We start from the raw sequence: 14,217 nt of genomic DNA on the forward strand, positions 1-14,217 counted from the left end.
ATATAATATTTAAATATGTTCTGTCATACTTAATACTAAAATATGAAAAAGATGAAATTAAAGGACACAGGTTTAAATGAACATATTTTTGAATGTAATTGAGATATTGGCTTGAAATTTGTTGTAAAGGGTCGAGAATTTCCATATCTAACTAAAAAATGATATTAAGGGATAAATATGGACTAAATTGTTGTAGCTATCTGCGACCCTACTAAAATTTTGATATAAATCATAGTTTTAGAAATTTAACAAATATGTAATATATGACAAAATCTCTATTTATGAACAAAACTCAATGAAATTTTCAACGCATGTTAAATTTGTCATTTCAAATAAGAAAATGCAAAAAAAAAAATTTAAAAGGTCAAAGGGCATCCCGCAATTCCCAAAATTAGGAATGAAAATCACAAAAATGTGATTTTTTACTTTCTTGCCCATAGGGTCCACATTTCTTTCAGGGCTGGGAAAATACTTTTGGAGTAAATAGAAAACATATTGAGGTTTCCAAAACTGCTTTCAGTTTTCTGATCCCAGCTTTGGGATTTTAGAACATGTCGCCCAAAGTTTGAAGTTTTGATAAAAAATAGGTCATATTCGGAAGGACGCAGTGGCAACATTTTCAAAAAATAGGACAAGTTTTTTACGCCAAAGCGTTCTGCGTAAAGATAGCTTTTAGAAAACTATAAAATTGTTATATGTTCTTAAAGAAAATTTTATTTTATTAATAAAAGAGTTAAGACACATTTTTGGCAAAAAACGGCAAAAATCTAAAATTTTTTGAATTTTTAAATTAAAAAACGTATATTTTTGGATCTGTAAATGATATTGATCTGAAATTTTTTGTATATTATTGGAAATTTTGTTGTCTAACTAACAAGAAAAAATTGAGTCCATTTGGTCCAAAATTACGCCCGGTATTCAAAAAAAGGCGGACCAAGGTATGGTAAATTTTGTATCACTAAATGTTTAAATGCCTATAACTCGGATATTATAAGAGATAAGTAGTATGTCCAAGCATGTTTTTTCAAGATCTCGTCGAGCGCTTTAAAAATTTTACATGTCGTAGGTACCCAACTTTGAGCCACCACAGCGCCGTCCCTGGGGCATCTGCAGGGTTCATCTTCAAAACATAAACTCGAATACTCCTTGGCTACGCTCACGCCAAATTTTATCCCGATCGGATCAGCCGTTTAGAAATGCCAGATTTATTTCCAAAAAATTTCCATTCTGCCCCACTGTGGCGTGAGAATGTTTTATACAGACAGACGGACGGACGGACGGACAGACGGACATAGCTAGATCGACTAGGGTATAAAAATAGAATTCTTCGATAAAATTTCCAATTCAAGCCTTTATTTGTTGCTGCACATTTAACTTAAATAAGTTTGCAATAAAAGAAATGAGACCTCAGGAAGCGACCACATCGACCTGCGAATTGAATTTCGAGCAAAGCTATTTAAATGGAAATATTTCACGTATAACAAGAAAATATGCGTTATTTACTTACATACTTATATAATATGTGATATATAGATTTAAACATGGAATATTTTGTGAACTTAATTCTCGAAAAAGTCTATTCCTAGGCGAAAAGGGTACTCTTTTTATTAGTTCCACATTCCACAAAGATAGAATTTATTCCTCCTTTGGTACTTTTTCTTTCTTCAAATGATACTACTTATTTGTATTTTCTATAACATGAATCCAAAGCACATGATTATGAAACATACACGGTAATTATTGAATAAAATTCTTTAAAGAGAACTTTTTAGCACCCTTTATCTCCCAAATGGTACTTTTTGAATTTTCTAAAATATTCAACCTAGAATTATAAATTTTAACATGCATGGTCCTGACTGACTCTTTGGTACTTCCCCATTATTCAAATGGTACCTTTTGGATTCTCTATAATGGGGAACCGGAGCACATGAAACATGCTGAGATTTTTGTACTTCTTCGTTTTTCAGTTGTTACTTTTTGATTTTTTTTTATGATATTGAACATGAAATTTAACATGTGGGGACCTGAGTGAATGGGAATCTAATTAAGGAGACTTTTGGTACTTTTTCGTTCATAAAATTATATTTTTCTAATTTTCTATAATATTGAATACAGAAACATAATATTTTTGATTGAATAAGAATCTCAAAGATATTTTTATAGTACTTTTTCCTTCTTCAAATAGTACTTTTGAAAATTTCTATAATGTGGAAGCTAAACAAATGATTAAACAAAACTTTAAATCAATAAAATTTTTTTTTAAAGGTAATCACAATTTTGTATGTTTATTTTAGTAGGTAGTTTACTATAATATAATTCAACAATTTGTGATTATAAATGGGTAGACAATGTCTTACAATTGCTATGTTTTCTTTTTTTAATTTTAGTGTTATATCATTCCGAGAGGATGTAAAGGAAGCCCAAGTGGACTATTGGACTCAAGTACAAAAAATGTTGCCATGGAAAATATGATTGTTCTCTAGTCAAGACAAATCATTTGCAATTTGAATTATTTCAACATCGAACATACTTAAATTAAGTATGGATTCGAGATTGAAACAGTGTGCGAGATCAGTTAGATACCTAAAAGGCTTTAATAGCACTAAAATCAACACTTCCGTACTAGGCTGATTCGTACTTAATTCAAGTATCTTGTACTTGATTGTAGCCAAAGCATACATACCATTTTGGATTGATTCAAGTAGGGATTGCTTGGTTCTTTTTTCGAGTGTACATACATACATATACAAAATTCTTAAAATGTTATTACGAACTTTTCTGACAGTCGAGATTTGTCAATTTGTTGCATAGTGTAACAAAGTAATTGGCATTTTCTCAAATATGTAGCAAAAGTTTTAATTTAATATTTTAATCTATAATTTAATTTTATTTTATTATTTAATATATATATATATATATATATATATATATATATACAAAAAATTTCCGATTTCTGTCCAATTTCTTACTTATTTTATACCCCAACCACGCTCACGCGGCAATTAAATATTGTGACTGTTGTGCCCGAATGTAACCCTGGTGCCGCAATCGTGTAAACGCTGGAACGACAAACATGAGCCAACAAAAATTGCGATAACGTAGAAATATGTATGACAGACAAAATGTCTGTCCGTTCACCTCACGAAAACAAGCAAAATGTGCCTAATCACATACAAAGGTTTTATATCATGAACAAAATCGTTGTAAACTAGTGTTATTTACCCAATTTTACACTTTTCAATCGATGCCCGGTAGAGGTACCAGTTAGTGTTTATAAAAAACCGACTTTTGGAAAAACCGGTTTTTCGGTTAACCGAAAATTGGCCATTTCTAAAAAACCGGTTTGTTGGTTAACCGAGCATAAAAAAACCGGTTAACCGAAATGTTTGGAAATCTTTAATATATTATAATATTTAGTTGAAAAATGTCATTTTGCGAAATATTATGAATTACTTAATAAGATATTTGCACTTTTTAGTATAGATATGTACATAAATATATCATAAGAAAACAAACTTATATAGATCTGAAGATATTATTGATTCGTTAGGTATATGGATGTTGCCATAGGAGGGATAAAATGACCTTTGAATATATAATCCATCTATATCAATAGCAAAAATTATGTCCAGAACTATCAAGTATAAAGAGTGTTCAGGCTCGCGACGATTCATCGGGAACGGAAGTAGACAACGACTGTCTCGACATAGACAGTGACCTCCCTCCGCTCGCTACGCCTGTGGTTGTTCAAATTACTGTGAATGACGCTTAGGAATATTGACAGGTGTCATTCTGACTTCCTGTCTATCAACCTAAGCGCCATTACAGTTTGTGAAAAATCCCAGCAGCATTAGTTCTCGGACGGCAACAACAATCCTACCGGTTAACCGAGACTTAAAATCCGGATAACCCGGTTAACCGAAAACCAATGTTTTTTAAAAACCGGTTTGCGAAAACCGGTTTATAAACACTAGTACATACATATCGTCATATAAATTCAAAAAAGCCCTAGGTTAGGTTAGGTTGATAGGAGGATACTACGTCAAATACACCTAGGCCACTATCGGGCCTGTTGTGCGCTCCAATTCAAGAGAGACAAAAAAAAAATTGTTCACTGAATGTATTATTTTTCCATGTTCAGAAACTCAGTTTCCTGGACGTAATTCCTAAGAATCTTCCAATCGGTGTTGGTGAAGAGTGTTATTTCCGGAATAACATCACTTCAAAGATACTTGGATCTAACTTCGACGAATGCCTGACAATGGCAAAGAAAGTGCTCCAGAGTTTCACTGTCCTCTCCACATGCTCTACATTCGTCTGAATCTGCACGTCCAATTTTGTATAGGTGTGCTCGTAATCCTGTGTGTCCACTCAGAATACGTACCATCATACTAACCTCAGACTTGCTCATTTTGAGAAGATTTCTCGTCTTGCTCTCATCAGGGTCACCCCATAGAATCTTTGTGGTTCTACCCACCGTTTCATTATTCCAAGAGGCCTTATGGGATTCTCTCATCCATATTTTTAATTCAGCTTTTGTTGCGTCGAATGGTTTTGCGTTTGTCAGGTTAACTACATCGAGCTCCCTTCCCTTTAAAGCTATTACAATCGCCCTTTCGTTGCCGACTACTCCCGAGTGGCCTGGTACCCATATGATGTGAACCTTACCTCTGGGAGAGTATTCAGTTAAAGCTTTCTTACAATCCAATACGGTCTTAGATTTAATTCTATCACCTGATATCGCACAAATTGCCTTCTGGCTGTCGGTAATTATATTAAGCCCTGTGGGCGCCATATTTATTCTAATCCAATTTACACATTCCGTTATTGCTCGTACTTCTGCCTGGAAGCTTGTGTTATGATTAGGTAAACGGTGGTATATTTCTGTTTCTGGGTCTTCATAGAACCCCAGGCCCACTTTGTCCCCTAATTTAGAGCCATCCGTGTAGCAACGGATTCCTACTGGTATTTGCTCTAATGTTCCGCTTGACCAAGACATTCTATCTGGGATTAGCGTTTCAAAGTTTCCGACATATTCAGTGTCTGGTATGCGATCAGGCACGTCCGATGAATGTGTATAACCTTCCAATGTGTCCAGTATACATTGACGACGTGTCCTATAACCGTTTTTGGCCAGTTCGCCTAAAGTAAAGAGCCGTTCGGCTGTAAGCGCCGCCTCATACCTTATATATGTTTCAATGGGTGGAATATCTAGCAACGTTTCCAGAGCCAGGAAAAAAACTGGAAAACTCCCCCTAAGTTGCATTGAAAAAAATTTTCAGGAAAAACAAATAACCTTCTAAAATGATTAATAAACCAAAAAATTCTAAATTAGAAGGATTCGTTAAAAGTGCCATTTTTGTTTTATTTGATGTCAACTTACAACATTATACAATTTCGAAGTTCAAAATTTAAAGAATTTAAAAAAATTTCATGAATTTTATGGTAATTTCAGAACATAATCTTTTTGAATTTCGTAGATATTAAGATTGATATTCATTGTAGGAGTGTAAAATTTAAAGTTTTAATTTAAAATGGTTATTTTGATTTTTTGTGACTAATGTTTTTTTTGGATTTCATATGACGATATGTATGTATGATTATGGTGTAGGGTATATATGTATGTATGATAAGCGTAAAGGGCGCTACCATCATAACGCGCTGTACTTATATTCAGTTTAATACAATAGATATATGTAAATAAATTAAATTAGTGAGTTGTATAAACACGTAAGTATGTATATAAATAATTGTTTTATATTTAGTCATGATATTTAAGTACATTCATTGTACATATACATAATATGTATGTAGTACATACATATGTACATATACATTAGGGTGGGTCGAAAATAAGCTTTTTTTCGGATCAACTTCTAATAGGGAAATTGTGTTGTACTTTAACGTGAAATGGAAAACTGTAAAATATTCAATTATTTTGAGGGTAAGAGACCTCGCATCGCCGCCAAAGTTTGTAAATGCGTTTATATGGGAAAATGGCAATTTTCGATTTTTTATGAGATATTAAGTATTAATTTTTGCACCATTTTACCATTTTTGTCTACAAAAAAAACTCAAAATTGTTTAAAAAGGTTTTTTGTTATTAAAATTTACCCCGAAAAAAGGCCATGCTTTACCCCGAAAAAAGGAGATGCTGTTAAAATAGCATCTCCAAACTCGATTTTTAAACTGTAAAAACTAGGGTCAATTTTGTACACATTACAAAAATGCTATAAAATGGTGCAAAAATTAATACATTTTTTGAAAAAAGTGTCATTTCCTACCATATAAATGCATTTACAAACTGTGGCTACGATTCGCGGGCTCTTGCACGCAAAATAATTGAATAATATATATTGACGTTAAAATACTAAATAATTTAACTATTAACAGTTGATCCGAGAAAAAAGTTTATTTTCGACCTACCCTAATATACATACATACGAGCATACATGGTATAAATATGTGTATTGGGGTGATGCCGTTTTTTTAATACGATATACCATTGCACCTCTTTATTGGCAGTACGGTATTAATAATAAAAACCATGAACCAAATTATCATAGAAGGGTTAATTTTACAATTATGCATTAATTTACTTATAACAGGATTAAAAATATCACGGAAATGGATTGTATTGTATTTTCTTTTTTTTATTCAATATTTTAATAGCTTGTAATATCTTGTTATAAAAATCTATCTAATTTTTGTGGGCTAACCTGTACGTTACACGAGCAAGTTTTAACTTTTAAGTTATTTTTTTAATTTTTCAATTTCTATCTGCTGTTTCAATTTTACAATCAAGAAATCAGCTAAGTATAACGTTTTGATTAACTTTCAATTATTCTTATGAAAAACAATCTGTCGACTTAATTTTTTTTGTATTGTCCAATATTTTGTGGACATTTGTTTTGATGCAATACATTCAAATCAACAATAAAATCTTTTTTGAATTTTTGTTTAGTTAGGGTCATTTGCGTTTCAGGTGAGATATACATATTGTTTTAAAAAATACAGAAAAATACATATGGGCAATTCCATGAAAAGGTAAACCACGACTGAAAAAATAAAACCCCTTTAACTTTTGCATTTTTGATGACAATTCAACAAAAATTGGTATATGATCTTTTGTAGCACCAAAGACGAAGACTGTTGAAAATTTTTGAAATCGGTCTATTTTTACACCTCGCCCCCATACAAACGGACCTGCAAATATAGCTTTTTAGCTCATAATTCTGTTAATTATAATACTATTCCTTCCAAAATCGACAGATCTATAATGTATATAAGCCTAAACCATTATGACGATTTTCATAACGATTGGACCTCATTTGACCCTAGTTCCATTCAAAGTTTAATTTCAGAAAAACACTTAAACGTCCGTAACTTACTTATAAGCACTAGTATTATAATAAAATTTGGCACAAATAAGTTTTATGTGAATAAAAATCCAACCCAAAATTTTATGAGGATCGGTCCATATGTGACCCTAGTCGCCATATAACTTCTGTTTTTTAATTTTATCTATAAATTGCTTAAACATGTATATAGGTCGGCCATGTCAGACTCCACTTTCCTACTCATTTTTATTTGTTTAGGTGTGTGTGTGCATATATTTCCAAAATATATATTTTATAACCTAAAAAAATATCAGGAGAAAAATCTGTCACATACGATGTGTCACGTACGATATTCAAAAATGTTCATTATAAAATTATATTATTTTTTTTAATTTAAAAATTATGGATTACGACTGAAAAATATGTCCCATAGTGTATGAAATTAAAACAAAAAAGATACACCTACAGAATTCGCAGATTTTCGTAAATATTTACATGTACTTTAAAAACATTTCCGTTTTTTGTCACTTATGATATCGCCATATTTTAATCCATATTTTGAAAAACAAGATTTCGAATGGGATGATTCCTTTTGCAAATATAGTATTCTCAGAATAGAACAGAATGTCAATATTGTTTTCCAAGTACTCCCATTTTTACCACATCTATACCACTCTGAAGGCGTACGAACGTCACATACAATCATATGGAATTGCCCATATATATGTACATATGTATAAAATAATAGCATTTTGACAAAATTGCCAAACATTAGTTTAAATCGCAGGTACGGCTATATGTACATCTGTTATAAAATCCACATAAGATACTATAATAATAGATTGGAATGAGTAAACGTTTTCTAATTTAGACAGAAGTTCATATCAGAAGATGTAAATATTTTGATGGAACGAGTTAAGTTTTTTATTTAACATAAAAAATAACAAGAAAAGAAACGCTATAATTGTTTTATAACAACAACCTTACGCTCTTCTCACAGACGAGTTCTGTGTAAAATCCATTACAATTGTAAGAATTTTACTTTCTCTTATAACTTCAAAACTTTTTCGCGAAAATTCGAGAATATAGCACTTTACAGTATTTATTATCACATATATTTTTGAATTTTTGCGCACACTTTAAATACATTTAATAACCCGAAAAAATCTATTTTTTTTTTTTCAAAAAAAAAAAAAAACAATTTTTTTAGTTTTTGGCATAAAATTTTTGTAGGTTGAAGTTAAAACTGAATAAAATAATGATGTACTTAAAGGAAAAAAATATTAATTTTTTTAATAATGCAAATTAAAAAGCATAAAGACGTTTTTATAAAATAATTATATAATTATATCTGCAAAATATTTTAAGAAATCGTTCAAAATATAAAGTTTAATGTAATAAAATTTTCTCAATATTTTTAAATCCGATTTTTTGGAACTATGAAACTTCTACTAATACATTCTTAGAGTTAGACAGATTTTTAACATATATCAAAAATTACGATTCTGTCATAAAAGTCAGTTTCTAAATACGTTTTTATTTTTAACTCAATGGGTCAGGGGCTTTTAATCAAGTGACTCTATAATTTGTACGAGTATCGTTCAAATTACAAAAAAATTATACATGTCATTGCCTCCCTAATATGAATACATTTAGTTACCTTATGTTTCAGCTACAACAACCGAAGTAAAAAGCATAAAGTTACCGCTTTAAAGCGGAAAATGTGCTTTTTTAATATTTTCCAAAAGCTCACAGAGGCAGCGTGTTGACTTTGAATATTCCAAACAGCAATTATTTTGCAATGTTAATGATGTTTATGCGTTAAGTTTTATTGTAATCCTGATATGAGTTTTATCCTTTTTATTTCTTAATTATCATTTATACGTGTAAATCAAATTCCGAGCACTGCATACCCATACATACATACGTTGTTATTTTCACACATTTATATGTAAATATGTATACATATGTATATATATATATATATATATATCAACACATATACCCTCGTACATACATATATACATACAGTTGTAATTCCCAGCAGTTCGGTCGGACACTACCGAACTACCTATTTAAGCCCAGGTGACTAGCTACATACATATGTATTTTAACATGTGCTTGTCGTACGAGGAAGTCAATCGTCACCCCATAGATTACGAAGAGAAGCAGACAAAAAGCTTAAGTTTGTTTCTTTCGCTTAAAAAAGGAGACACTAAAGTGACGATTATCTTCACCCTCGTATACATGGAGTACATTCGTGAAGAAAAACGAATTAGAGCCAACCAGGTGATTAGACGTTAATGGAAATCACTGTCTTTTTCGGATACATTGACTTTTTGTCGAACTGCTGGGATATTTATACACACACACGAACTTGTAAAGAAAATATAAAAATGAGTATATATGTATGTATGTATATAGTGGTGGAAGGTATGTATGTATATCAACACAGCAAATAAGAAACGGAAACAAATTTTTATTTGTAAGTATAAATTTCAACATTTATGTTGGTACTGCTATTGGTATATAAATAATAATGGAGATATTGTAAATATTATTCTCATTTAGCCACTATTAAAATTAATATTTTATATATTTTCACTATCGAAGGGGGTTTAAAACTTTACATTTACACATAGATTAATAACTTTTCTCTTAAAAAAAGATGTGTGCACAAAATTTGGTGGATTTTTCAATTAAATATTACGCTTTTAAGGACCGTTTAACGTGGATGCTCATCAACAACTGTTGCAGTTTATAATAAACAGGCAACTTGTAGCTACTTTTGTAGCATACAGCATCTCTCCGGTTGGTAGAGAAAAAGTCTCCATTAAATGCCATCAAAGCTCTTATTCAACTGTTGACCATGGGGTTGATACAGTGTTGCCATACCTATGCCATTGAAAATATATTAATCCTATCCTTATGAAGTAACACACGATGAATGCGTTAAATTATATCAAAGCAAAAATCACAAATATTTAAGAATATAAATTTGGCATAAAACGTATCCTAAAATATTTTCCTAGAAATAAGTGAATCCTTATAAATTTTGGGATTTACATACATACTTTACTAGTTTTTCATGCAGAATTTCATAGTGAATTAATGATTTCAAATACATTTTCTGAAGTGGACGTTGTATGAGGGGTAGGGTCAAATGAGGGCCGATTATTTCGAAAATCGGCAGTATCATTAACTAAGTTTTGCCTACTTTATGTAGAGATATGAGAACATTTAACATAATTGTAAGCCGCAAAGCCCTATTCGTGGGGTATGGTTGTATGGGGGCTAGGTGAAATAATGCATTAATTTCAGCCATTTCCAAAGAGGCTTTGTCCTTGAAGTGTATGAAAGTTGCGACCAACAGTGGTATGGGTTCTTATTTTTTTTCAAAAAGTGAAGGAATGCTGGTATGGGTTCTTATTTTTTTTCAAAAAGTGAAGGAATGCTTCTATTATATTAACATTTTGCAAACTTGACTAGTTTTATGTAGAAAAGTTAAGTTTACCATGCAAGGGTCCTTCCATAATAATGTTCGGTCATTTATTAATAACGCAGCGATATTAATAAAACTATGAAATTAATGCAACAAATTTCGGGTCATTGAGTCTTTCCCGAATGAGACCAACGTTGAATTAAAATTCAAGATATTAGAAAATATATGTACGTCTGAAGTTGTAGTAAATTCGAATAATGTTAACCCATAAACTGTGAATGTCAAACTCAAGCTATCCCATATTGGGAAATTCACTTGAAACCATAGTGAAATATTATTTAGTTTTCAAGCGATTTAATAGAAACTTAGGAAAAATATATAATGAAGTCCCGTGTTTAAGATGACATCGAAAAATTGTAAATATATTTTTATAAGTATGTATATAAAATGTCCGTAATATATAAGCAAAAAATTCAATATTTTTGGGTGATAGAAAAAAAAAAAAACAGATATCAGATTCGGTTTCAACTGCCATGATGCAACCATTACCAGGTAGAATCAATAGAGAGAATTTCCCGCCTTATAAAGTCAAACACAAAAGAACTGAAAAAAGAAAATCTTTAAAATATCCAAATGAATAACCACGAAAAATACCATGAAATGATTCTTGAACGGCACACGCAAATAGCATTCCACACTTTTGTATCCTGTTTTGATTTTTATTGGCTTTGCAATCTTTTTTATTAAAATTAGTCAATTTAAATTTTCAGTATAAAAAAAAATTAATCTTTTTTATTCAATGTTTTACTTTATATTTTTTAATTTTCTTTTTTGAGACAATTTAAGGCATATAAAAATGAGAATGTACTTTTCTACTGATTCCACCTTGTTATAGTTATATTATACTTCCATACAAATTTTAACATTTTTTATTTTCCTTTTTGATAAACCAAATAAGGTTTGAAAATTTCTAGTAGAGTATCTACTAACAACTATTAGAATGAAAAGGAAATTAAAGCCCACAAAGCAAAGTATAACGTACGGGCGCTGTGCAGAGAACTTCAATGGGTGATGGAAAAATATTCACACCCTAAAAATTATTGTATTTTTGTGTATTTTTATTCAAATGTTCAAAATTGTTTCAACAAAAAAAATCAAATTTGTACATTTTGTTTTATGAATAAAGACATTGCTCAATTCATTCTAATCAATTTGAGTGTTTATTCGATCGACTCAAAAATTATTTTTTTGATTAGAAATAAAACTCAAAAAGGCAACAATCAATGTGTGTGATTTATTGTTCAAATATTTATTAAAAACTTTGGGAGCTTTATGAAACCATAGAGGTATGAAATTCGTTGGACATCTTTAGTAATCCGATTCACGCCCTTTCTCTTCTGCAGCAACAATTTTTAAACATTTGGACTCTTAAATTGCAAAAATAACTCTATATTGCATAAAATTGCCAATAATTTGGGTAATATTAAAGTCTATCCTTGCGCTGCGTCGATAATGTATACAAATCTTTACAAATTTGCTCTAACACATAATATTGGTCATTTGACATGTTTTAAAAGTAGTTTTTTCATGTCCATATATCTTAAATTTACATTAATCAGTTCAATCATTACGTTCTGATTATTCAGTTAAAAATGTTTTGATTTTATTCAAAACTATATTTTTATACCTACCATCAAAGAAGATGGGGGGTATATTGATTTTGTCATTCCGTTTGTAACACATCGAAATATTCGTCAAAAGTATACATATTCTGGGTCCTTATCAAATTCTAAGACGATCTAGCCATGTCCATCCGTCTGTCTGTTGAAAACACGATAGAGTCCGAACGTAATGAGCTAGAGGGTTGAAATTTTCCAGAAATGTTCTCTATAGGTAAGGTTTGTTTGGTATTGAAAATGGGCTACATTGGTCCATGTTTTCGGATAGCCCCCATACAATCGGACCCCCAAAAAACAGCCTTAAAGGGCATATATGTTTTAAAAGTGTAACTATAGCGAGGAAATTCAACATAAAAAAGTTTTTTATGCGCCAAAAACTTCCTGACAAATTTCATGAGGATCGGTCCATAATTGACCCCCATATAAAGTCCCCTTCAGAAAATGACTTTAACGCTCATTTCTCGCTTAAAAATGAGACTATAGCGATGAAATTTGACATAAGTGAGTATCTTAGGAGCCAAAATCTTTCCAATAAATTTTATGCGGATCGGTCTATAATTGACCATATCCCCCATATATGGTCCCCTTTAAAAAATGCCTAACGCTCATTATTGGCTTAAAAATACGAGTACAGCGATGAAATTTGACATTAGCAAATCTCTTATGAACCGAAATCTATCCACCGAATTTTATGTGGAACGGACCATAATTGTCCCAACCCCCAATAAAGGTCCCTTCAGAAAATTACTCTAACGCTCATTACTGGCTTAAAAGTACGAGTATTGAGATGAAATTCGACATAAGTAGATTCCTTATGAGCCAAAACCTCTCTAGTGACTTTTATGGGATTCGGCGTATGATTGATACCCATATAAGCGACATTAAAGTTCATTATTGGCTTAAAAATACGAGTAAAGCGATGAAATTCGATACACATAAGTTTTATGCGAGTTAAGATCTCTCTACCAAATTTGGTGCGGATCGGTCCATACCCCCCATATAAGGTCCCCTTCAGGAAATTACTTTAACGATCATTTCTGGCTTAAAAATACGTGAACATTTATGAAATTTGATATAAGAAACGTTTATAGAAACTTAAATCTTCCTACCGAATTTCATGCGGAAAGTTCGGTAAAATGCGATTACAGCGATGCTATTCGATGTAAACATGTTTATATGAACCAAAATCGGTCTAAGAAACCGGAATGTCAAAATCAATATACCCTCATTTTTGTATAAGTCTCTCAACATACATATTTTACTTACCAATAAGATGATTTTGATTTGATGATTGACTTTTGCTTTGAATGATGTGTGCTGAATGTTAATGTTATTAATATCCTTATAAGCAATTGTTAAAAATATAAATAGCTATCATATACTAACCTTTTATTTATTTCACTTCTTCTTGAATATTAGTTACTTTTGATAATATATCGGCCAGTATACCATCAGTTGTTTCACTTAGTTTTAATTTCTTTTGTTTTGACATTTTTGGAAGTTGATTAATTATTTTCAGCAACCGTGTATTTCTGGAATTAATACAAATCCATTATTACAAGGAAGTTGCACAACTTTTGCAAGGACGTCATTTAAATTATATGTTCCTTCTTCAGTCAATATATTTTGTGCAAAAACTATATCGAGATAAGTCGAATTCAATGGGAGCATATTTTACGAATTGAACTTACTTTATTTATGTATTTGTATTTGCGAATCTTCACTTGGTATATTTCATTTATTTATTTAATTGCAC

The sequence above is a fragment of the Lucilia sericata genome, unplaced genomic scaffold, assembly GCF_015586225.1.
Source record: "Lucilia sericata isolate MDLA Ls3-8-SP2 unplaced genomic scaffold, ASM1558622v1 Contig000220F_arrow, whole genome shotgun sequence".
In the NCBI taxonomy this organism is placed as follows: Eukaryota; Metazoa; Arthropoda; class Insecta; order Diptera; family Calliphoridae; genus Lucilia; species Lucilia sericata.